This window comes from Falco biarmicus, chromosome 3 (assembly GCF_023638135.1).
Source record: "Falco biarmicus isolate bFalBia1 chromosome 3, bFalBia1.pri, whole genome shotgun sequence".
In the NCBI taxonomy this organism is placed as follows: Eukaryota; Metazoa; Chordata; class Aves; order Falconiformes; family Falconidae; genus Falco; species Falco biarmicus.
The window spans coordinates 19,911,795-19,935,723 of record NC_079290.1 but is presented as its reverse complement, the minus strand read 5'-3'; the positions used below and the strand labels follow the sequence as shown (position 1 = coordinate 19,935,723).

The following is a 23,929-nucleotide window of genomic DNA, read 5'->3' as shown; positions in this document are numbered from 1 at the left end:
TAGAGCTGATCTTGCCACTGGCAAGCAAAAGCAGTTTCAATGGGCATGTTTTGATAGACATGCTGTCTGTCTTACAGCTCAGGGGTGTCTTAAATCTTCCTCGTCTGCTAATTGTTTCTTGATGCCAGCTTGTCACCAAAATCTTGTATATCTTCTAAGAGTCCTTCATTTCTTGCAGAAAATGGGCCTAATCATTCAAAGTGTCTTAAGGCTTCAGTTGACCAAACAGCAATATTAAAGAGCACCTTTTTTTTGTGTTCATTTTTTAAAAATCAGAAATTGTCATTGTATTCAAGTGCAGTTCTCTGTAGTAGGTGTAACTTGAATGATATTTAATGTCTCTGCAATCTTTCAGATACCTCTTTATCACCAGCCTTTTCAAGAAGCAACACCTTTCCCGATTCACACTTGTGTTAAATAGTTGAGTAAATAATCAGGAAACTTGCTAGATAAGCCAGTGATTTTAACAGAGTAGTGCTTATAATTCAGCTTCTTCTGTCTGCTTAGGGAAATATGAAGCATGTATTCCTTTCAAAGAGACAAAGTGCAACATATGGTTTAACAGGAATTTGTTCGCTTTTTTATCAGAGTTTGTACATGATTTTCATCTTGCCAAAGAGATTTTACATGGTAAACAGCTATACATTTTGAAGCTTCAAGCCAAGTCAGAACCAATTTTCACTGGTCTTCCAAAGGTCTCGCTTCGGGAAGATTATCACTTTAAGAAAACTTCTTGACATGTTGGAGTGCATAACTTTCAGAGTCATTAACTTCTGAAGGATAATAGCACCTACAGGTTCATAAATTTTTTCCTACTCTGAGCAGTAAATAGTCAGCCTTTTTCATGGTGGTAGGATTCAAAACTTCATTGGCACTCTAAAGTGCAATGGGCACTTTCACAGTAACATACAGTAACAGCTTCTAGAGAAATGTTATCAAAAGAGCCTTAGTGTTAGTGTACTGCCATAATATAGAAATATATTAACCATATAGTTACATAATTAATTAAATGTGTTTGAAAGTATAGTAACACTGTAGTGTAAGCTTATACACTAAAAGCAGGAAAAGGATTTAAGGTACAGAATTGTCTACAGGTCACTTCCTCTCAAGTCAGATCCTGACCAATATTCAGATATTAAACAAACGTATATGACATTTTTAGAGACAGAATTCATTAGGATGAGATTTTGTAATCTGCCTAAGCTAATCCAACGTTGTATTTCCACCTAAAGGGATGATGTGTTTTTCTACTCCCTGCACCTTGCTCTTGCAACCTCCTTAGTTCTTCACCAGTGGTTGCATTATCCTTAGCCAGGAGCTACTGATCAAGCTCAAAACTAATCCAGAAAAAAACAGTTTTCAGTTGTCTCACTTTAAGAGGATCTTGTCTGCTGACTTCTTCAGGGTGGGTAGGACACAGAAGATTATATTACCGTATCTCAGTGGAACAGAGTGCTTCAGAACTCTCTGTCCAAATAATTGCACTTTCATTAATTTGTTTTCCAAAATCAAGCGCCCCAAAAATTGGCAGTCTTCTCTGTGAGGTTCCACTAGAGTAAGAAGAAAAGGTTTCAGAGTGAGGGTTGGTAGAGCTGTTGAAATCAAGAAGTTTCCCCACTAACTCTGTCCTATCACAACACTTCCAATTATATATTTTAATTAATATAAATTATTTTAATTTTATAAAAAGCATGTTTCTCACATTTGTATGTCCATTTTTTCTAGAATCTTTGATACCTGATGCACCTTCTTATGTGTTTCAATCTTGCCTGTTTGTACTAATTTTAATGACATTGAGTCCCAAATGTATATATAAACATGCATAGATACATGTACGGGCCAGGAATCTCAGTTTCTCATGTCCTTCAGTAAAATTTGTGGCTATTTAACATTTCTAGAAATCAAGACATGAGGCTTTTGTTTGCTCAGTTCTATCCTTTAAGCTACGCCTTTTAATAATTTAGTCGTTCCTGTCAGCAGCGTTCCTCAAGCACAACTCAGAGATCAAGAAGTTAGCAATGCGTGTGCAAACAGCAATTGCTCTTTGGTTATGTACGTAAGAAGGTGAATGTTGTACGAATGGTTTATGCTGTATATTTTATGTATTCTGTTCCAGATGGAGTCAATCATTAACTTTTGTCTCAGGTTAGCAGAGGTCATCAGGCAAGCAAAGGATCCTCGTGTGTAGCATGTGCAAGAATATTTTGTATTTATTTTATATTAGAGGAGCTGCCCATCAACAGGTGAAAGAAACTGGTCTGATGTTGGTGCTCATGCAGGGAAGGCAGAATTAATGTGCCAAAAGCAATCTAGCTTTGCATTTACTACTGGATCCCTGCTCTGCGGGGGCAGTGGCCGTAGCCTGGCACCATGACAGAGAGGTCCTCCTATCACTGGTTGTCATTATTATTTGCTATTTGTGTAGTGATAGCGCTTAGGAGTTTGAGCTGTTTATGAAGTCCCAGCAGGGGTAGGCACTGTGTGCTCTGAAGAAAAATAAAGCCCTTGCAACACAAATCTTGGCTGCGATTGCTAGCAGTTTCTTGCAGCGGTAGCGGGCTGTGGCTGGCAAGGTAGGGTCAGTGTGAAGCCACCAAGCTCAGTGAAATGAAGTGGGACTCTGTTGGGATTTCTAGTCTGGGAGGTCAGACACCAAGCCCAAGAGTGGCATCCTGAAAGCTCAGAGAAAAATACCTCCCAAGTGTGGAGATGCAGAGGTGATACTGTGTGTGCCAGGATGAGTGGGGAGCTCTGGGTGCAGTGTTTGGGAAAGGATCTGCTCTTTTCTCCCTCCAAAGTCACACCTCTCACACGAGCGAGAGACCTGACTGAAGCCAGGAGGGAGGTCAACAAGCTTTCACTAATGGATGAACGGACAAGGACTAGGAAGGAGTCTGCATCTCCTTTTAGTTGAGGTATTTTGTGTATCTGTGGACTCCAGTGCTTTTTGAAGTATAGAATTCCAGTGGTTTCTGTGATGTATGACTTAACGGAAGTGAAGGGTGCTGTCACAGGAGCAAATTTTAGCTCCTTCGCAGTCCAGCTAAGCTCCTGACAACTTCATCCCCAACAGTAAGTGTCCAGGCATGGAGTGCTGGCTTGGGTGGTAGCTCTTGGCTTAGGGTCTGCTCTCAGACATTCCCTCCTGAGGCTCTGGGCCCTTCTACCTTTCCTCTCGCTTATTCTCAGTTTTTATTTTCATAATCCTTGTGTTGTAGTTGTGTTAACTCTTTTGCCTCTTTCTTCCTTGGCAGAGCAGGTTTGTGTGAGTTCTTTTGCTAAGTGAAAAATACTTTTTTTTCTTTATTCAAGGCCAGGGTTGAATACAGTCATCTCCTCAAAATAAACTTTTGTGGGAAGGGATTAAACTGATGGAGAACTGGCAAAGGGGTTGAAAGGCTGGTTAAGAAGCAATAGCTAAGCAAGTTTGGTTGGTGTACCTGGTCCCTGAAGAAAAACTGCATTGAGGCTCTAAAGGTTAATGAAGACAGAAATGGCAAAGCTTCAGGTCTCAGCAGAACCACTGGCATTTGTAGAGTGAAGGACACACTTATGTATTAGTCATAGGTTGATGTTTTGTTGTTTTTTTTTTTTTCTTAAGCAACAGCAAGACATACAAACCCTATATTTTAAACAATTTTAATGCATAAACCACTGGAATTAAATAGAGCTTAAACCTGTTTGAACACAGGCTTATAAGGATCCTTAGTTACACTGTTTCAGCTAAGACTATTGTTATAATAGAATGGAGAGGCAGATTTACAAAGGCATTTTGCCTCCACTAGGTAGCAGAAGGAAAGCTGAGAAGCTATTTTTAATCAATTTCATAAATATCAGCAACAGTAATGACTTTTAATTTTTTATTATTTTTTTTTTTACCTGTTTGGAGGTTTGACCTTTTCCTTGAATGTCACATTTTTCCTGTGGTCTTTAAGAGAAATGACTGTATTGTAAATATGTCTTTGTTTCTTGCAGCAGAAAGAATAAAACTGATCTCAGAGTTAAAGAGAAAATATTTAAACCTACACTGCCAGGAGAGTGCTATACAGCAGGAGTGGCAGTAAAATAATGTGCAATCTTTCTCCTTTATTTTTTTGAAAACTCTGAAGCATTGAGTTGCATGGAAAAGCATGGAGAAAGGGAAAAGATAACCCACAGACTGTCACAGGCTCACTCAGGCTCTGGAGAAACCTGCTAAGCCAAAGCAGGCTCCTCAGGCAGTGATTGTCAGCAGGTCTGCTGCCGTTACATCTATTTCTCTGTTCCTCAGCTGGGTTCTTCCTCACAGTACAGCTATGCAGGGATCCAGGTATGCCTGGAGCTAGAGAAGTGGAGAGGGGCTAGTAGTTTGGATGGCTAAAACTTCAAGCGAGTACTGCCACTGAAAGCAGCTGTCCTCTCTTGTATCCACACCGACATAGGTGTTTCTGCCTCCTGGTTCCCTCCTCCGTGCTTCTGCTCCTTCAGACTGACTTAAGCATCTCTGGACCATTACCATATAGTGACCTGCACTGGGAAAGTGATCATCAGGGCTTTTTGCATGGCTTGTATTTCAGTTGGGTCAGTTTTACAAACCGATTTACCGCATGACCACATAAAAAGTGTCTTTGGATGCAGTAGGGGGGTAGAAATGGGTGGTGGCATACCCCATGTCACTGAACTACAGTTTAAGGCTGTGGTTTTCTGATACAGCAGATCTAACTGCAGGCTGCTACTGCCCTGCTCTTATCACTTCCCTTGCACTTCGCACTGGTATTCGTCTGGGATCAGAAGTTCAGGTTACAAAGCAGCTGAAGTCAAATAAGAAAAATTTAACTTTCTAAACAGGCTTAGCATGAGGTCAGACCGGTGCCAGCACTGGGGTGAGGGAGCCGGCAGAAGCTCATGGTCAAGGATGGAGAGAGGGAATGGTGGCAGCAGCCACTGCTGGGTTCGCTTGACTACCCCCTCAGTGCTTAATTTCCCCAAACTCAACATGGGTCAAACATTTGCCGGATTCCCATTAAAAAAATTCAGACTCTAGCAGAAGACAGACTGTAAAAATCATGTTGAGTTAAAATGCCCAACACACATGTTATTACCAGATTGGAACAGAAACTATGTTTGCAATTTGCCTAGATTATTTTACTTTCAGGGTTTTTACCTTTACTTCTGTGCTCTTGCCAGGGTATTGTGCATGGACAGAGACAAATACTGACGTTTCATGTGTTTTGAAATTTGTGCTATGTAGTTTATATAACTAGCACATCACAGTGCTACCGATGTGACAGCACTACTTCAGAATGCAACCCCCTACCTTAATTATCAGCCCTATAATTTTCCAGTCTCATAGTTTGCTTCTTAACAGTGCCTCAATCCGGTAAATGCATTCAGATCTCAAAGGTGCATTTACGAATAATTAAAAAATATTCCTGATTGGGCTTGCTAATTCAGAGCAAATATAGAAGCTGGATTTCCCACAACAAGCCCATAATTCTCCATTTCCTTGCAATTGTGTGGGTGATTACATGGACTACCACAGCTTCGTCACAGGGATTTGCAGGCAGATGAGAGTTTCCTGGTGTCTGTGGAGAACCAGGGGACTGTATGTCGTGCTGTGGGTTTTACAGTGGCATTGAGCTGATGCGTCTAGCTGCTGCTGCAGAAGAGGGCAGCCCACCTCCCCTGGGCTGGGGCTCCTGCTGCTTGGCCTGGTGCACCTGCCTGGGTGTGTGCCTGATGCTGTGGTGACCAGTCTGGGGGGCTCAGCCAGGTTACCGTCATGTCAAACTAGCACCAATGACAGTGCAAGGGATCAGGTCAGCTGGCCTGGGGTCAGGGGCGGAGGAGCTCCACAGACCCCCGATTTAACTGGGGGACCCCACAGTAAGATTGGCTTCTCATGGAGTCAAACCCTGATGTTAAAATACAGCTGTGCCAGTCCAGGAGCCCCTTCTCATCCCATTCATCCATTCTTCACCTGCCTAACCACTGTTTAGATGTCAGGGTTTTGGTAGAGATCATAGCAGTGTTGGACAGGATTTGGGGGACTACATCCAGACAGCTCTGGGGCTCTTTGGGCGAGGGTGCCTCCTGTGTATTAAGGCAGCAAGCACAAAGAGGCTTGCTTGAAGATTTAAAACTGAATGGCAAAACTGAAACTAAATGGCTGGTCACAGCAAAAGCCAGCACTGCCTGAGAGATGGTGATAGAAAAGGTAGGAGCTTGAAAGTGAATGTAAGCACAGTAATACTGTGTTTGATGTGACGGAAGAGGGGGCAGTGGGAGGAATCAGGGAGATGTTGAGTTCAGAAACTGTGGAAACTGTATTTCCAGGAGCATTCCAGCTAGGTAAGAGCCAGACAAGATGATGTTTGTTAAGCACAGTGCATAGAAGAAGCCTTGAGGTGTGAGCTAATAGGGAAGGAGAACTTGTAACAGAACTTGAACTTTCTGGGGGAGAGGTGTTAGCTATCCTGGAGGTGCGCTGCGTGAGGAATTTACAGAGACCAGAGTTCTGCTGATAAGGAGCGCTCACACTGTCGTGTTTATCCTTTATGGATCTTATATAATCTGCCTGGTTTGGGAAGATTCTCCCACTCCCAGTAACACACCTGCCTTCTAGCACAGTGGCCTTTGACTTGGAGTCGTGTGGGTTTGTCTGGGTGGGTTGTTTCGTTGCTTCTCACACTAAGGGACATTGCCAAAATGGGTATATTGCTGTAATGTTTCCATTAGCGTTCGGCTGAACTGCTGTACCATCCACTGGCTGTGTGGTTGCACCTCTTTCCTGCATATTGGGCCAAATGAGTTTAGTGGCAGGGGTTAAAAAGAAGTGTTTGTATGTTGTATCTGTTGCTCTTCACGTTGTTACTTGTGTCTTCAAAGTGCTGGGGTTACTTGAAGTAAGCCTGTGTATTCCTTTGCGTTTTCACAAGCCATTCTCAGCTCTGATTTCAGAGGCAGGTCATATGCAAGGCATAATTACAATATGGTTCGTAAAAACAGTAATTTTTAATTTAATTCCAATGACTATTGCAGAATACAGGAAGCTGAGGTTGTCAGTGCTTGTGAGTCCAGCACTTATGCTCATCCTCTTTGGGAGGAGAATCTGACAACCCATGGCCAACATGTCACTCAGAGTCAGGACTGCAATTAATGGAAATTATGTCTGAAAAGATGTTAGCTAAGCCTTATTTATAGTGCTGATTATTAGCGGTAGAACAATTTCCTTTCATTTTTTGCAGAAAGGATCCTTGTCCTGATAATCACACATCCTTTTCTGCAGTAGCATATAATTATATAGCTTAGAAATCAAGGTGATATAATAGAAAGCTGTTAATTGTTTCCTGATGCTCAGCATGTAATTAACTTGTAGTTTCTTCTAGTTGAAATTAATTTATTTTTACTAAGATGTAGAAAGAGTAACTCTTGGTTTAAGCTGCTATTTTGGTGCTTGGTTAGTGCAAACAGGGAGGATGTCATGTGAAGAAGCTCAAAGTAGCATTATCATGTACAAATCCCAAAAGAGATCGTACAAATACCGTTTTGAGAGTTATTTGGGGCTAGAAGCTTTAAAGACTTGTCTTGGACAATTGAAGTGTTTTCAAAACTAATAGCATTTGGACAAACTCAGACCTTGCAAGCCTTTTGGGAAATGGTAGAAGTAGATGAGGTTACATTAATACGTAGATCTCTGAGACAAGAAGAATGGCTCCATAATAGGAGCTATTGGTATCATACTGCTGCTTGTCTAATTAGACGAGGTGATGGAAGTATGTTGTTAAAAGCACACTAAAGAAAAGAAATAAAGCAAAGTTGGTTAAAAGATTATTTTAATAAGCTTAATTTATTCACTTAATCTTAATTTATACAAAATCATACAGTTGTCTAAAATAGACAGAAAAAAAAGTGTCTTTGTGCAAGAAGCAAGCCCCAAGAAGGGCTAGCTGTCAGGGTGGCGTTGGGCTGGAGTATGTGATGTACAAGGAGATGCTGAGGGCTGCATCTGCTCAGCCTAGAGAAGAGAAAGCTCAGGGGGATTTTGCTGCTGGTTGGAACTACTTAAACGAGAAGGCATAGGAAAACAGGGAGAGAGACCTTTTCAAGGTGCACAGGGGTAGGACAAGAGGCAGTAGGCAAAATTTGCAAGGGAATTTCTAATGAGATATTTGGAAATAATTATTCACTGTGAGGGTAAGTAGAAGAGTTGGAATATAGGCCCAGAGAAGCTCAGAGGTGTTAAAATCTTGCCTGGACATGGTGCTGAGCAGCTTGTACTAACCGGACATGCTTTCAGTACAAGTTGGAACAGATGACCTCCAGAGGTCCCTTCCAACCTGAATTACCCTGTATTTCATGAAGGCATAGCGTGATGTCTTCTTTAAGTTGTGGTGGCTGATATTATCAGCATTTTGTTACTGTCTGGTAATGAGAGATTATTATCCACTCGATTGCACTGGTGGGAGGGCTTGTGAGAATACTTCCTAACCGACTTCAGTGCAAAATCAGCTGGTTAGTTTGTCAAACGGATGCATTGGTTGACAATACCACTCCTTTTGCATTGTCCAGCTTTTCAAGCAGATTTGAGGATGAGAAATGTATCCATTTCCAAATGAATGCCCAAGAACTTTTGAAATCTCTGTTTCAACTGAGATTTTTTTGAAGATGTGAAGGTGAGGACCTGATTCCCTTGATTGCACTGCCTTAAGGCAGGCCAGGATTTTACCCCACATCATGTGAGGTTCACGAGATGCCAACATCACAACTCTTCATGCCACCAAGAGAGCTTTTCAAGGTGTCTGCGAGCTTATCTGTAGATCCATTTCTTAAGAACTTGGGGGACAGAAATACAAACTGCGCATACTTAGGGCATAATGGTTTTATATCTGTCCGTGGAGGAGGAGAACAGAGAAAAGTCTGGGGGCAGTGTACAAGGCAATACATGCTGGAAGGCCAGTAGATCACGTTAGTGCCAGAAATCTGCTGGCTATGTTGTCTTGGCATTACAAGGGGAACAGTGAGCTCAGGGCAAGCCACCTGCTCGTCTGTTCTCACTGCCTGCATGGCGATAACAACAAATGAATCGAGCGCTCTCAGATCTTTTCACATGTGCACAAAGGACCCACTTTGGGCGTTCGTTTCTGTGCATAAATTCCTGGTTTTCCATAGTGCTGCAGCTCCATCTGTCCTTGTAGAAAGTGTATTTTCAGCCCGGTGCTGAGGGAAGAAGGTATTAGAGCTGTTAACACTGTCCTCCCTTGGAGGGGCATGTCTCATCTGATAATCCATTTGGAAGGCAACAAGATATATTCCCTTGCTTTTACAGGTGTGATCAAAGACGTGATTAAATCAGGCATGCGCCCAACCATTATCACACCTTTTCTAAAGTAATATGTCTTTCAACATGCACAAAGCAATGAGATTTGTTGCTTTTTCTGCATGCTGTTGTGCTTTATCACAATGCTGCAAGGCCTAGATCCTTTAAAAGTATTTAATAATGGGGGAAAATCCAATCATTTTAGGTTTCTATAAAGTGGTGGTTTTCCCAAGTGCTATACTTGGAGCCTACTGTAATGAATCAAACAGTGGTGGTTGAAAGATAATTGCTTGCATTCACTTTGGCTACAGCGGGGCTAGAGCTGCTCCAAACTAATATATTAAGAACTTCATGTGACTTTTTTTGGTAAAATCTGTAAATCAACACCAGCTGAAACAGTGTCTCCTACATAATTTCACATGAAATATGTTTGTACTCTTGTGCTGGTTTCTTTTCTGATGAATATGGAACATCTGAGTTTATATGAGGCCAGTAACAGCCGTACTCTTGGGAAACGCATTACTGGGGCAAAGGAGGAAGAAAAAAGGATTGCATAAATGGTTCAGAAGAAGCACAATAAACATGGAGAGAATAATTTATTTAAACATATAGCAGCTAAGGAAAAGTTCCAGTGGACTGGAAACTGTGACATTATGCTTGCAGGCTGAAGACTGTACACAGAACATTTTTTCATGTAAAATATTAGTATTCCACCTCAGAAAATTATAGACCTGTGGAAGAAGACACAGAAGTGTTGGCCTCTTGTTCAATGCTTTTGTGTCTTTAGTGGCCACAAACCTTTTGCAGTTTCTGCATTCATATATGCACAGTCTACTTATATATGGACTGCAATATTGTATATCTTTATCAATGATCTGGATGAGGGTATCAAGTGCACCCTCAGGAAGTTTGCAGAGGACACCAAGCTGGAGGGAGTGTTGATCAGCTTGGGGACAGGAAGGCTCTGCAGAAGCATCTGGACATGCTGGATCGATGGATCAAGGCCAGTTGTACGAGGTTCAACAAGGCTCAGTGCTGGGTCCTGCACCTGGGTCACACCAGCCCCATGCAGCACTACAGGCTTGGGGCAGAGCGGCTGGAAAGCTGCCTGGGGGAAAGGGCCTGGGGGTGCTGGCTGACAGCTGGCTGGGCATGAGCCAGCAGTGTGCCCAGGTGGCCCAGAAGGCCAACAGCATCCTGGCCTGCATCAGCAATCGTGTGGCCAGCAGGACAAGGGCAGCGACCGTCCCCCTGCACTGGGCACTGGTGAGGCGGCACCTGGAACCCTGTGTTCAGTGTTGGGCCCCTCACTGCAGGGGGGACACGGAGGGGCTGGAGCGTGTCCAGAGACGGGCAACGGGGCTGGGGAAGGGGCTGGGGCACAAGTCTGATGGGGAGCGGCTGAGGGAGCTGGGGGTGTTCAGCCTGGAGAAAAGGAGGCTGAGGGGGGACCTTGTCGCTCTCTGCAGCTCCCCGAGAGGGGGCTGTAGGCAGGGGGGGGTCGGTCTCTTCTCCCAGGGAACAAGTGAGAGGACAAGAGGAAATGGCCTCAAGTTGTGCCAGGACAACAGTTTGGATTGGATATTAGGAAAAAATTCTTCACTGAAAGGGTGGTCAAGCACGCTTTGAACAGGCTGCCCAGGGAAGTGGTGGAGTCACCGTCCCTGGAGGTATTTAAAAGATGTGTAGATGTGGCACTTAGGGACGTGGTTTAGTGGTGGCCTTGGCAGTGCTGGGTTAATGGCTGAACTCATTGACTTTAAAGGTCTTTTCCAACCTAAATGATTTTATGATTCTATGATTCTGTAGTTCAGCATTCAGAAAACTCTTGGTAGTCACGTTCAGATGAAGACCTCACTGGCAATGTTTGTGTGGTGCTTTGATAGCCAGGGTGAGTAATGGACTTTGGCACACTCTTTAGCATGCCTCCACCTGTCTGGGTAAACTGCCCATGGTCCATCTGCCCAGCTGTGGTCGTTGACACCATCTGAGGAACAACCATTCCCAGGCTCCTACAGATCCTGCCTTTCCTCAGGAAAGATGCTGTCCAGGCTTGTCTTGAGTAAATGAATTTGATTTAGGATTAACACACAGTGTTGGGCCATTTACACTGATGATGGGTGAATGTCTGAGTCTGTGTAAAGGCACGGGGCAGGCCCTAACTTCTTAGCTCCTCTTGTCCTGTTGCCCATCTAAGGTCTATCCCTACCTGCCAGTGCAACATGTGTTTTGGATTCACGCTCAGGCCTGACCCAGAGCTGGTGTGTGCTGTAAGCGTAATCCAAGTCTACCAGCGTTCAGCTGAGGCTGACACCCTGCGTCGAGCTGATGCTGTGCCTTGGTGAATAAGGGTCAAGGTGCGTGTTCTGAGCTATTAAAGCAGTAAGAAGTCACAGTCTGAATTTATTGTCTGAGCACATAAATACTTGTACGCTGAGCTTTCTGCATGTGCGGAGAGACAATGTTGCTTAGAATGAGAAATGGGAAACATGTGGCCCAGCAATGGCAGCAAGCTTTTCAGCAGAGCAGCAGAACTTCTCTGGGCTTCTTATTGATTTATTTATTAATTTTGAAGGAAAATTTCCATTTATTCTGAAGAGCAGAGGAATAATGCTTCTGTAATACTTGTCTTTTCAAAGCTCATCTACTTGTGAACATTTAACAAGGCCTAATCAAACAAGATGAGATCCTTGTTAGCGTCCTGACAGAAGGAACTATTTATAAAGAGTGGTTACGCAGCAGCTGTGTATCTGTTCATATCTTGTATCAGATGTAGGAAAATGCTGAGCTCATTGAAAGAAACCATCCCCAGACTAGATTTTTGCAAAAGTGAAATAATTTCAATAGAATTACTCATTAACTAGGATTTTTATGAATACGTTTTCCTTAATAATAAAGTTCTTCATTAGCCTGCCAGAATTTAAGCAGTGAGTAACTTCACGCCATTGAGTAATCCCCTTAAATCCCTATACCATAATTCTTCATGTTACATGTTTGTATGACCTAGATAAAGAAAGAGATTTAAAGCAGATAGGATGGTTCTTTATCATTAAAACGTTTGTGTCAGAGAGCAATTCTATGTTTAAAAAATGAATACAGTAGTGTTATGTTGCAGAATTCTGAGTAAAATCACTGTTACCATTTGGCATAGATGCATTTGGAACTCATTAGTGCAGTTGGGGACAATCAATAGCTTTCTGAGACATTTTTTGTTTTTTCTCTGTAGACGGTGATGATTTTTTTTTTTTTTCATTTGGTACTCAAAGTGAAACTGGATGTTACAGGTTTCTCTTTAGGAAAAACATAAATAAGCAGAATGTTAATTAGGCTTATGCTGATTTGTTGCCTCTAGCTGGCTGTAAAGGTCATACTGGCTTATATTTTACACTCAAAGCAAAGTTTTTCTTAAGCAAACATGACAACTTAAGGGAACTGAAAAAGGCTGTAACGTGAGTATATTTAGGCTTCTATCCTATTTTGATTTATTTACTTTAATAATTACATACTCTATATTATTGCAAGAAATAATTTTTTAAAAAGGTCAGGTACCACTATATAACATTAGACAAATTCCAGGCTTAAAAAGACCAGGGTGACTATGACTATATAGTCGGGTTCTTTGCGGTAGCTTCATAAGATCTCAGATGAGTGTCTGGAGGTTCCTGCAAACCTGGTGATTTGTGCCTCAGCAGGATGAGTGGGTGTTGCACACAGAGGAAGGAAAACCAACTGAGCACAGACACACAGAGGCTTCACCCAAGGGTAAAATGCAGAGCTGGGCCGTGGAGCTGGTGGAGCAACCTTCTGACATTGCAGCTTCTCCTGGCTTATAAGCTTTGATTTACCAAAGAAGCAGACCAGACCCTTGGCCTCTGCATGCTGCTAGCCAGCTGATGGGGTTTCCCCACAGCAGATGCCCAGCCATTTTTTGACAGAGTTGTATGTCACCAAGGTTGTAGGATTTCCCTCAGACATTGGAGGAGAACATGCCACCAGTTTGCTGTTGACTGTCAGATAATGACAGGCCAGTGAAGCCCCTGTTGTTTCAATCAGCCACCTAAGGACTGTTGTATGCTAGCACAGAAAAAATGAAAAACAAGTAATACCCTGTTGCAAAAGCAAGGAAGCAGGCTGGCAAATATGGGCGTCTTTCATCATGCTTACGGCTCCTGTGCTTTGGCAAGCATATGAAGAATGTCTGTATATCTGCATGCCCACTTTTAATAAAAGCCTTAATATAAAGAGCAAATGTTTTAACATAGGGAGTACTTGAACCTTTCTTTTTTTGCAGCTGACGTGAAACAGGACTTTAGAGAAGGTGGGAGTCCTTGTATAGTGCATTCAAAGCCTGCCTCTGATATTCTTCCTCCCTGTAGTATTCCCAAGCTTATTAATAGATATCAGTGTAAAACATGTAATTATAAAATACAGGCCTGGAAGGTCTTCTGCAGAATATTACAACACATAATCCTTTGGTATATTTATTACAGTTCTCGAAGTTATTTTAAGTTCTTGCCTCAAGTAACAATTAGAAAATTTTGCTCCAAAACTTTGCCTTATTTTTACCTTAGGATTCCTCAGTGTCACTTTAATAGCTTTTCTTGCACTCTGCTTTTAACTCACCTGAAAGATTACAGACAGCAAATCTGTTCCTCCCCGTTTTTGTTTCGATAAGGCTAGACTCCCAGGCCAGTATCTTTTTCTCTCTGCTCATGAGACTGGCTCCTTATTTCTCATACCAGTGTAACACTGCTTCGTCGTGTCTCTTTGAGCTTATCGTTCTTGAATGAGGATGGTATGAACAATACACAATACTTAGATGATGTCCTGTAGTATCATATACAATGACATGAACAACTGGATTTACTGTCATTTCTGGAAACATCTCAGTTAGTGCAACTAAGATTGCCTTTGTTTTTGTATGGTCTCAGCCTGTTGATAACCTGTAGTCAGTGAAAGTTTAGCTACTGCATATTCAGCTATTTTTTACTCTCTGTTGCTTTCAGCCTCCAAGTTCCTAGTATTCAGCAGAGCATTTTGTTGTTAGTGCGCAGCCTTGCATTTTATAGTCTTACCTGTGCCTCCATTTCTATGTGAAGGTCATCCACTAACAATTTAATCACCTCTAGGCCGTCCAGTCAAATGGATCGTTACTTTCAGTGTTTAAAAATTTGCATCAGCTCCAGCTTTATGTTATAGTTTAGTGGTCACACACTGGATTTCAATAGACTTCTGGGAGACAGTGGAAAGAACTCCCTTGAATCATGCCTTCTGTCAGTGTAACATCCTGCATATTGCAGGATTGACAGCTATAGGAGGCAAAAAAAGCATGAATCAGTGCCAAAATATGGAAAGATTATATTTTTATTTAAAGAAATTCAATAGATTCAATAGAGTGCTTTTTCTAGTCAGTATTTTTTCACTTACTGCTTTCACAGCTTCCTCCAAAGTAAAAATAAAGCCCAGTAATGCAGTTATGCAAAACATGAAAAAAAGGAAGCTATTCATTTAGAATGAGGATAAACAAAGTGCGATGATTTTAATACGACGTACAGTATGTTGAAAGAATACTGCATCTATACTCATTGTAAGTTGAGCCTACATATTTGTTGGAAGTGAGTATGAAGTCTTGGATCATAGTCTCAATATAAAATCGGGTTTGTTAACGACAGTACATAGCACTAAGTATTTTATTGCTCATTTTATTATCTGTCAGGTACTGGCTATTTGTGCTTAATGACGCTCATGATTACACAGCACAGTAATCAGTTAAGAGTTTTATGTAGAGATGGAAAATAATTGCTGAAAGCAGTTGAGATATTACTGCAGTATGACGTATTATTAATAATGAAGGCAGAATTTTTTTTCTTGCTCTCAGCAGGGTTGGCAAGGCCTGCTGAAAGGAGTGCAAACTGTTTGTGCACCTCAGGAGCATAACATATTGGGGAGAAGATCTCCTGCAGGTCTGCAGTGCTGGGGCTGAGAGCAGGCATGCCTGGAAGGACTTTGAGATCAGGGGTTACCCAAAGCCATAAAGTATCTCAGCAAAACTATTTGTCACTCATTGACAGGGTGGGAGAAATATCACAGCTGCACTTGAGATAAGGTGCTTGGCTAATTTCAGTTCTCCTGTGGATTTCTTGGGTTACCTCTGGCAGATAATGACACCTGTTACTGTTTGCAGTGCCAACCTGTTCAGTACTGTGGTGCTTTCTGGGTGTCACGGATCTGCTCTTCCCCAGATGCACTGGGAGGCAGGTGGGTGGAAAGACCTCCTGGTTTCTCAGGAGGTCTGAAACTTGCGGCACGCAGCGTAAGAGTGTAGCAAGGTCACACTTAGCTTTTCCCTGGGGGTAAATGTAACAGAGATGCCAGCCTTGCTGCATAAGGAACCTCAGCCTGTAGCTTTTTTTTGGCTCCCCTACCCCCTTGGATGCAACCTGCATCCAAGAGAGAGGTTGTCACACAGCAGGGCTTTCTGGCACCCACAGCCCCATGCTGCAGCCCCTCTTCTTGACTCCAGTGTCACGAACCTGTAGTCCAGCAACCTATTCCCCAGTTCCTGGTCTGTATCTCCAGGTACCTGAATGGCCGTGCTAGCAGGAATAGCTGCAACAGTAGGGCTGGGGCTGCTTGACCTGTATTTGTCCTGTTCGGCCCATTTAGCATTTCAAAGGAACGTTCACCTCTCCCAGCTGTGCTACTGAGATAACAGGTCTGCATTCCCTGACACCAATTTCATTGATTTACACCGTTCACCCGTGAGACCTATGCTGCTCCTTCTTCAGTTTTCTATCCACAAAATACTTCCTCTATTGAGAGTGATTTTCAGCGTAAGTCCACGAGGGTTGGTGGGCTTTTGGCTACTATGTTAATCCAGTCAAGGGATGTCTATAACAACAGTTGTCCTATGGTTTCTGGTCTGCACATTGAAATTTTGGTGGTTTATGGTAGAAGTCTTCAGTTTAGGTTTGGGAAGACATCCCCAATAAAATTAGTCCCTACAATACTTACTGATTTAGTAAGCTTAAGTATATCTTTGCAGTGGAGATACAGAAAAATAACGTGAATAAGAGCTAGTTGATGGACATAAGCGAAAATGGCTTCTTCTTCAGTGAAAAGTACATTGGTTCTTTCGAGGATCTGCATAGTAGTATCACATAGACCTTGACCTGCATGCATTTGTCCCAGTTGTGCATCCCAGCTCATCCATACATGAGTGAGAAGCACAATTATATTTGACTTCCTTATTGAGGAGGAGAACTGTGAGTTCCTGAGTCCTGACAGCTTCAGCCCAGAAAGCAAACAGCCAGAGCGAGACAGGCAGGCTTCCACTTTCCTTATGACTAGGGGCAAGTGACATAATAACTTGTCTGAATTTTTGTTTTTGTCTTTGTAAAACCCGGTTTTATGCTTTCCAGCGAGGCAAAAGCTCTCAAGGTTCAAGTGCACAGGCAGTTGGAAGTATTACTCATGTTTGTAGACGTTTTGATTAAAAGTGACATGAGAGTGAAATGGCTTGGCAGGCTAACCGGGGAGGTTAGCCACTTCACGGCTTCCTGAGGACATGCAGGAAAGTGTCGTCAGATCTGTAACCTTGCAAGATACTGAGTGTTGCTGCTTCTTGCAAGAGAGAAGTGAACAAATATTGTTCTGATGTGGTGATACCATTTAACTACCATCACACATGGGTGTATGACAGCCCAAAGAGAAAAGTGGAGGAGGGACAGCAGTCCACTGAACACATTCCTTTCTCTTGCCCTAGGAAAAAAAAAAAAAAAGTCAAACCCTAGAAAAATGCCATAACATAAACGTTCCAAAACATGATATAGAAGTTATCTAAAGATCCTATTTATATTCATTGTTTTACCAGATCAACGACTTTATGTTGTGTTGTTTTAAATGAAGATCAGATACAGGATACACCTTTGAGGTTTAAAAATCCAAACTTTGGTTTTGCAAGTGCTCTCTAGTTCTGTGACAGATCAATACAAACACACAGATCTAATTTCCTCTGCAGTCTGGAGTACTCACAAGGGAGGCTGTGGGTCTGAATTTCTGGCTTGAATTTGTGGGCTGAAAGAGTGTCTCCAAGAGATGTCATTTTGATTTCATGCTCGACCCTGAGCCATGCCTGTGTCTGTTCCCCAGAGCTTGCTTTGACCCCTGCCAGTGTTAGTAAGGTGTTACGAGGATGGGGGATGTCCCTGTGCATGCTCGGTTGCAGGCGCAGTGACGTTATTACTTTCTGAATTTATACAAAAGGACTTTATAAAATAGGCAGCCCCAATGTTTTATCTAAAGCCACAGGGGCACTGGTGAGCCATCACTTCTTTGGAAGCTTTAGGCTTTTCTTTGCAGTGCACCAAGAGATGGTTTATCTGAGATCTCTCCGGCTCTGTGCTCTCGCATCTCGTCATGTGGACTACATGGCTGTGGGCAAAAAAGTGGAGATAAACAGTGATGAGAACTGATACCAGGAGCTGCTTTAAAGACGCTCTTTCTAACCCTGTTTCAGATGGTATGTTTCCTTCTCTGCCACAGCTACCAACACATAAATGTCTTCCTCCTATTTCCAGTATGACCCCATGTTTTAAAGGGTATTTTAGCTCCTGTGAATATCAAGTAACAGAACTAAGTGATTGCAGAGCTGGAGCATAAATAGAAAGAGGAACAGGCAGCAGTGAATCGCTGACACTTCAGCTGAGACTTGGCAAGCCCAGCTGGAAATGCTTGTCCCAGCAATACACATTGCATTTGCAGAGTACCTTCACGATCACATCTGTGTACAAAGTTTATATCATCACTGACCTATTTTATTCTTTTGGCTGACAGTGCAAAGGCAAAAATTTATTGTAAAGGACATTTCATGTAGTTCTCTGTTTTCCTGGGTGTGTATATCTACACAGACGCTGCCATATGCTCCCTTATTTTGCAATGAATTGGGTCTGCAGCTGACCTGTGAGTTTTGACTTTCAGTGGGAATTATGCGTCTTAAGTCACTGAGACGCTTTGGAAAATGCCACTTTTTAGTAAGATGCCTGCCTACCATGCTGTAGGCAGGACATAAGCTTACATTCAGGAAACAGCCGAACTTTTATACTCTGGGAGGGTATAAAACTGTTCCGTTTTCAACTGAAAGGGGCAGTTCTGCCTGCTAGTGGAGCACCTGTGATGTCCCTTGAGATAAGTTATATAAAACCCGTGCTTTTCAGCCACGATGAATTGTTCTCATCTTTGGCAAGATATTTTTTCTGTTCGTTTAGTATTGTCACAAAGGACATGGTGACTTGCTTTGCTTAGAAATAAGTAAATCCTCTGACAGAAGTTCCAAATATATGAAAACTGTGAATCAATTTGAAGATGGCAGAAACCACCTGCGATGATTTTCCCCTCTGCATATCACTGTTAATTTTCAAGTGATCTAATCTGGTTTTATTCAGAGTTAACCTTAAAGTGAGAAAACTGTAGTAGCTCAATGCATGCTGACTGGCAGTGCTCAGGCTGGGATGATCACTGAAACCAAGGGTATACGCTACAGCGAGGTGTAACGCAGCAGTAAGCTGTGAGCATGCTGGAACTTATCAGTGGCAGTTCAGCACTCAGGCAGGACATGCTTTGTGCCATGACTAATTACAACATCAGTGTATATTGTTCTGTAATTAGTAAATTCTGCTAAGAATCTCCATTTTAAATGGTCTCTTCACTGCTGTTTTGTTCTTCCGCTAAAAAAGCAGTCATTCTATGATGCTGCATTCTGTGATATAGATGATATATATAGTATATATGGTATATAATATATAACATGATACATAATACATACAAATATAACATACAAATATTATATATCATTTGTACATATGTTTTATTTGTATATATCATATATATATATAGACAAATATGTATGCAGACATTTCTATGTACATCTCTCTATATATGTATGGCTTGGCTTCACCAAAGGTAAATTTTGCCTGACCCAACCTAGTGGCCTTCTATGATGAAGTGACTACAGCAGTGGACAAGGGAAGAGCTACGGATGTCATCTACCTGGACTTCTGTAAAGCTTTTGACACAGTCCCCCACAACAATCTTCTCTCTAAGTGGGAAAGATACAGATTTGATGGATGGGCTGTTCAGTGGATGAGGATTTAGTTGCATGGTCACATCCGGAGGATATTGGTCAATGACTCAATGTCCAGATGGAGATTGGTGACCAGTGGTGTACCTCATGGGTCCATACTGGGACCAGTACTGTTTAATATCTTCATCAATAACATAGATAGTGGGATTGAACGCACCCTCAGCAACTTTGCAGATGACACCAAGCTTAGCGGTGCAGTTGATATGCCTGAGGGATGGGATGCCATCCAGAGGGACGTGGACAAGCTCAAGGAGTGGGGCTGATGAGGTTCAACTAGGCCATGTGCAAAGTCCTGCGCCTGGGTTAGGGCAACCCCTGATATCAATACAGGCTGGGCAACGAAGGGATTGACAGCGGTCCTGCGGAGAAGGACTTGAGGGTTATTGGTGGGTTAAAAGCTGGACATGAGCCGGAAATTTGAGCTTGCAGCTCAGAAAGCCAACTGTATCCTGGTCTGCATCAATAGAAGAGTGGCCAGAAGGTCGAGGGAAGTGACTCTCCCCCTCTGCTCCATTCTGGTGAGACCCCACCTGGAGTACTGTGTCCAGCTCTGGAGCCGTCAGCGCAGAAAAGACACGGACCTGTTGGAGCGGGTCCAGAGGAGGGCCATGAAGATGATCAGAGGGCTGGAGCACCTCTCCTGTGAAGACGAGCTGGGAAGGTTGGGGTTTTTCAGCCTGGAGAAGAGAAGGCTCTGGGGACACTTTGCTGCAGCCTTTCAGTGTTTAAAGGGGGCTTATAAGAAAGATGGGGACAGGCTTTTTAGTAGGGTCTGTAGTGATAGGACAAGGGGGGATGGTTTTAAACCAAAAGAGGGTAGGTTTAGATTAGATATTAGGAAGAAATTTTTTATGCTGAGGGTGGTGAGACACTGAAACAGGTTGCCTGGAGAGGTGGTAGATGCCCCATCCCCAGAAACATTCAAGTTCAGGTTGGATGGAGCACTGAGCAACGTGATCTAGTTGATGTCTGTTCATCGCAGGGGGATTGGACTAGATGACCTTTAAAGGTCCCTCCTGACCCAAACTGTTCTGTGATTCTGTGATATATGCATATGTAGGTGTGTGTATGATTGCTTCAGGAAGCTTTAAAAGAGATGAATGTGTGGAGCACAGTATGAAAGGCTTTACACGGTGTTGTCTGTCGAGTGTCAGGAGCCAACCTGTTCCCTGCACATTTTTACTGAGCCTTGCTAGGATGAGCATAGGGACTGTATAGGATGTACAAGGAAATGGTAGATGAATTATTCAGAAAATTACCAAGGAGAGCAAGAGACTTTTTGTCTTTTCATGCATAGAAATCAGGACTGGATGGTGCTCTGCAAGATCTACATTTAGCCAAGCACAAACTACTAGACTTGATAGAGGGAAATAGCTGGGTGAGATATTTGGACCATGGTCCAGTTAGTGACATCATTAATGTCTTCAGCCAGCAGCCTGGCCTTTTCTGGGGTTTAAAAGGAAAGCTAGACTCTTGTGCAGGCACTACCTTTGCAAAATCCTTACCCATTGGCTCAGAAAAAGATGCAAGAAACTTCAAAATGCATAAGTTCCCTGGTGGAAAACAAAATGCAAGTTTCAGGTAGCTGTGAGCGCGATTTCTTCCTAAGTTAATGCCTGATTCTTCATTTCTAGGCAAAGGTTTCAATGTTTCCATTATCATGACTCTTCTGACAGTTGGCGAAGAAAATGCCTGATGGCCTCTCAACAAATTACATTGTTCCTGATTAACTCCAAAGATATTTACTGCAAAGCAGGAGCAGTATGTTCCAGGTTAGCCCATTCCATGCTACGTAGGAGGAAGGCACTTCTGTTTGGAGCAAGACTCCCTATGTGTTGTTAATTAGGAACAACTCCTGTTTAGACAAGCCCCCAGGAAAACTGTTCTGGCACGTATGCTTGCAAATACGAACTGTCTTTATTTGTTCTAAGCATGAATAAGAGCCATAGACATCAATTTGTAAACACTGAAGGGTTGCATATGCCTGTTACAGTTCACAGGCAGTTGCTCAGATGCTTGAGTTCTCACGTTGTTTTCTGCAGATAGGGGAGACTGTGGCCCTAAGTGCAAAATCTAGCAGGTAAGCTTGAATAATATATGGAATTACGTATGGATGATGTACTGGCGTTGCACAAGATTGTTTTCTGGTGTTAAGCTACTAAGTTGTAGGAAGAGGGACAAGTTTTGAGAGGCTGGCTGAATGAAGGTGTCCCCCCATCACCCCTTGTTGTTCACCCTGTCTCTTCTCTCCCATCTCCCCTTATGGTGGTCAGGGTTTGTCAGTGAGTTAATTCCCCTAAGCAGCTCTTGGGAAAAACTTCTAGTGAGAGAAACATGACTGGTGTCAAGTTAGGTCTTTTCCAGTCATTATGCAGACTTGCTGATGAAAAGTGATTAACATTACTTATAGAGAAAACATCAAGATCTTTTGGTGAGAAGCCAGTTTCCTAATGCCAAGGGATAAAGGATTTACCATTTTGCTTGAGTGTTGGTTCCAGTGTATAATTGCATTCACTGCTACATTTTTTTTTCTTTTTATCCCATTTGATTTGGCTCCTGATAAATATTTCTGAACAGACACATTTTTAGAATTCCTCCCTAAACTTTCCATTTGCATAATGCAAGATAGGCTCAGGAACGTTACCTGAGGCTTTTCTGTTTGTAGTTTACACGAGGTACAATTTCAATTTATTGAGCTACTTCTCCTCCATACAGTTTGATTTTTAGCAGGTTTGTAGAGGTGAGGGAGCCCTAACAGAACAGCATACATCACCAGGGAGAAAATCTGAATTCCCTTTGTCTTCTTTATTCCAAACAAATTAGCCTGGACATAATTCAGTATGGAGACAGTTGCTATAGGCTGCAGAAAAAGTTCTCACTTCCATTTGAAAATTGTGGGTAAATTTGGTTTTTCAGGTTTCTTGAGGCTTATGTGGTCACGCTCTGATTGATTTAATGACTTTGTAACCTTTTAGCAAATTTGGATCCACTTTAGCAAGGGGGTGGAGATATTTAAGATAATGAAATTTCTGTGATTTTTATGAATATAGGCAAGAAGGTATAGAGAGAGACCTTGTAGATGCTCTGAGCGAGGAAGGTTGTAGTGGGAATTTGTGTCTTTTGACATGACAAAGAACTTGAAATATTTGTAAGCCCACCAACTGCAGGAAAGCCTTTGGCCAGAATTTAAGACATTTCTGGGGCTCTTGGCTACTGTCTTGTTTGCGAAATGCCAGACCACTCCCGGCACATTCCTATGTGATGTTTGGACAAAGAATTTCATAGAAGGGGGTTTCCCTCTTGTATCAGTTGAACTCCATCCCTTTAAACTTACACTGATGACTGAAAGCTGGGTTGAGCCATCTGCATATGTGTTATACACTGTTTCCCTAGTTTTGTACTTGCAGATTATTGTGCGACCTAAGACTGGATGAACATGAACAGAACCTGGAATATATTTTAAAAGTAAAGCTCCATCAGACGTACTGATAATTGCATGTTCTATAATTAAAACTATGCAGGCTTTTCTTTCTAAGTATGGCAACAGCTGTTAGAGCACATCTGGAAAACATGCTTTAAGCAAAGATATTTTAGCTCAGAGAATTTCACAGTGCATGAGATATTTACCAGCATTTCTTTCCAGAATACTAATCTGATTTATCAGTATTTTTTATATAAAAGTCTCTTCATTTTTTTATGATGTTTGCAAAGCTGATTTTGAATTCACATCACAGATTCGTCATTCCAGTGTAGTTCAAGGCTAAGTGCTGCAAACCAAAACCGCTGTTTTGCTACTGTTTTTAGGTAGAAGCCTATGTAAAGCCTTGTCTAATGCCCTAATAATATTTTCTTCACTGATTTCAGCCAAATATTTTACCTTTCTTTTATTCTAATGAAAAACAATTTTTTTCATACTGGAGTCACATTCAGAGGAAAACTGGTTGGACTCCTGGTCTGTGCTTCTTGAGGCTCATGTGAATGCCCTTCTGTGCTGTCTCCCCCTCTGGAAAACAGAGGTAACCCCTGAAAGTATTATAGCATTATTCAGAACTTCTCTGAAGTCAGTGAGAGTGTTTACAAGGTAGGATCCTGGCCACTTGGAAATGAATGGCAATATTTCTGTTTATGATAGGAGCCCAGGTGTTGTGGCTTCTATGCTTTCTTAAAAACTGTTGTATAAACATAGCACTTCAAGAAACAGAATTATTGAAATTATTAATTAAAATGAAAACAAGAAAGCAAAAATCTTTTAAAAACTTCAAAAAGATCTCTGTCCATTAATTTACTGATAATGTTACTCCTTTTGTTTATTGGGAAAAAATAACTAAGAAGAAAGATGCAGAACCCCAGAACCTTTACCAACAAGGTAATATTCTAATCAGGATCTTGCATTCTGACCCAAGTGTCTCAAAACCAGCCAGCCAACTTGCTTTCAAGGTGATGGGGGGGTTTATGCGGCTAGGTAGTGTTTACCAACAGTTCCCCAAGTG

The 23,929-nt window shown here is 42.2% G+C and overlaps 1 protein-coding gene across 2 annotated transcripts in view; it reads left to right on the top strand.

Moving 5' to 3' along the window:
- Window positions 1-23,929, top strand: part of DEPTOR (DEP domain containing MTOR interacting protein) — a 76,092-nt gene that overhangs the window by 4,294 nt on the left and 47,869 nt on the right. The gene's annotated exons all lie outside the window — the stretch shown is intronic.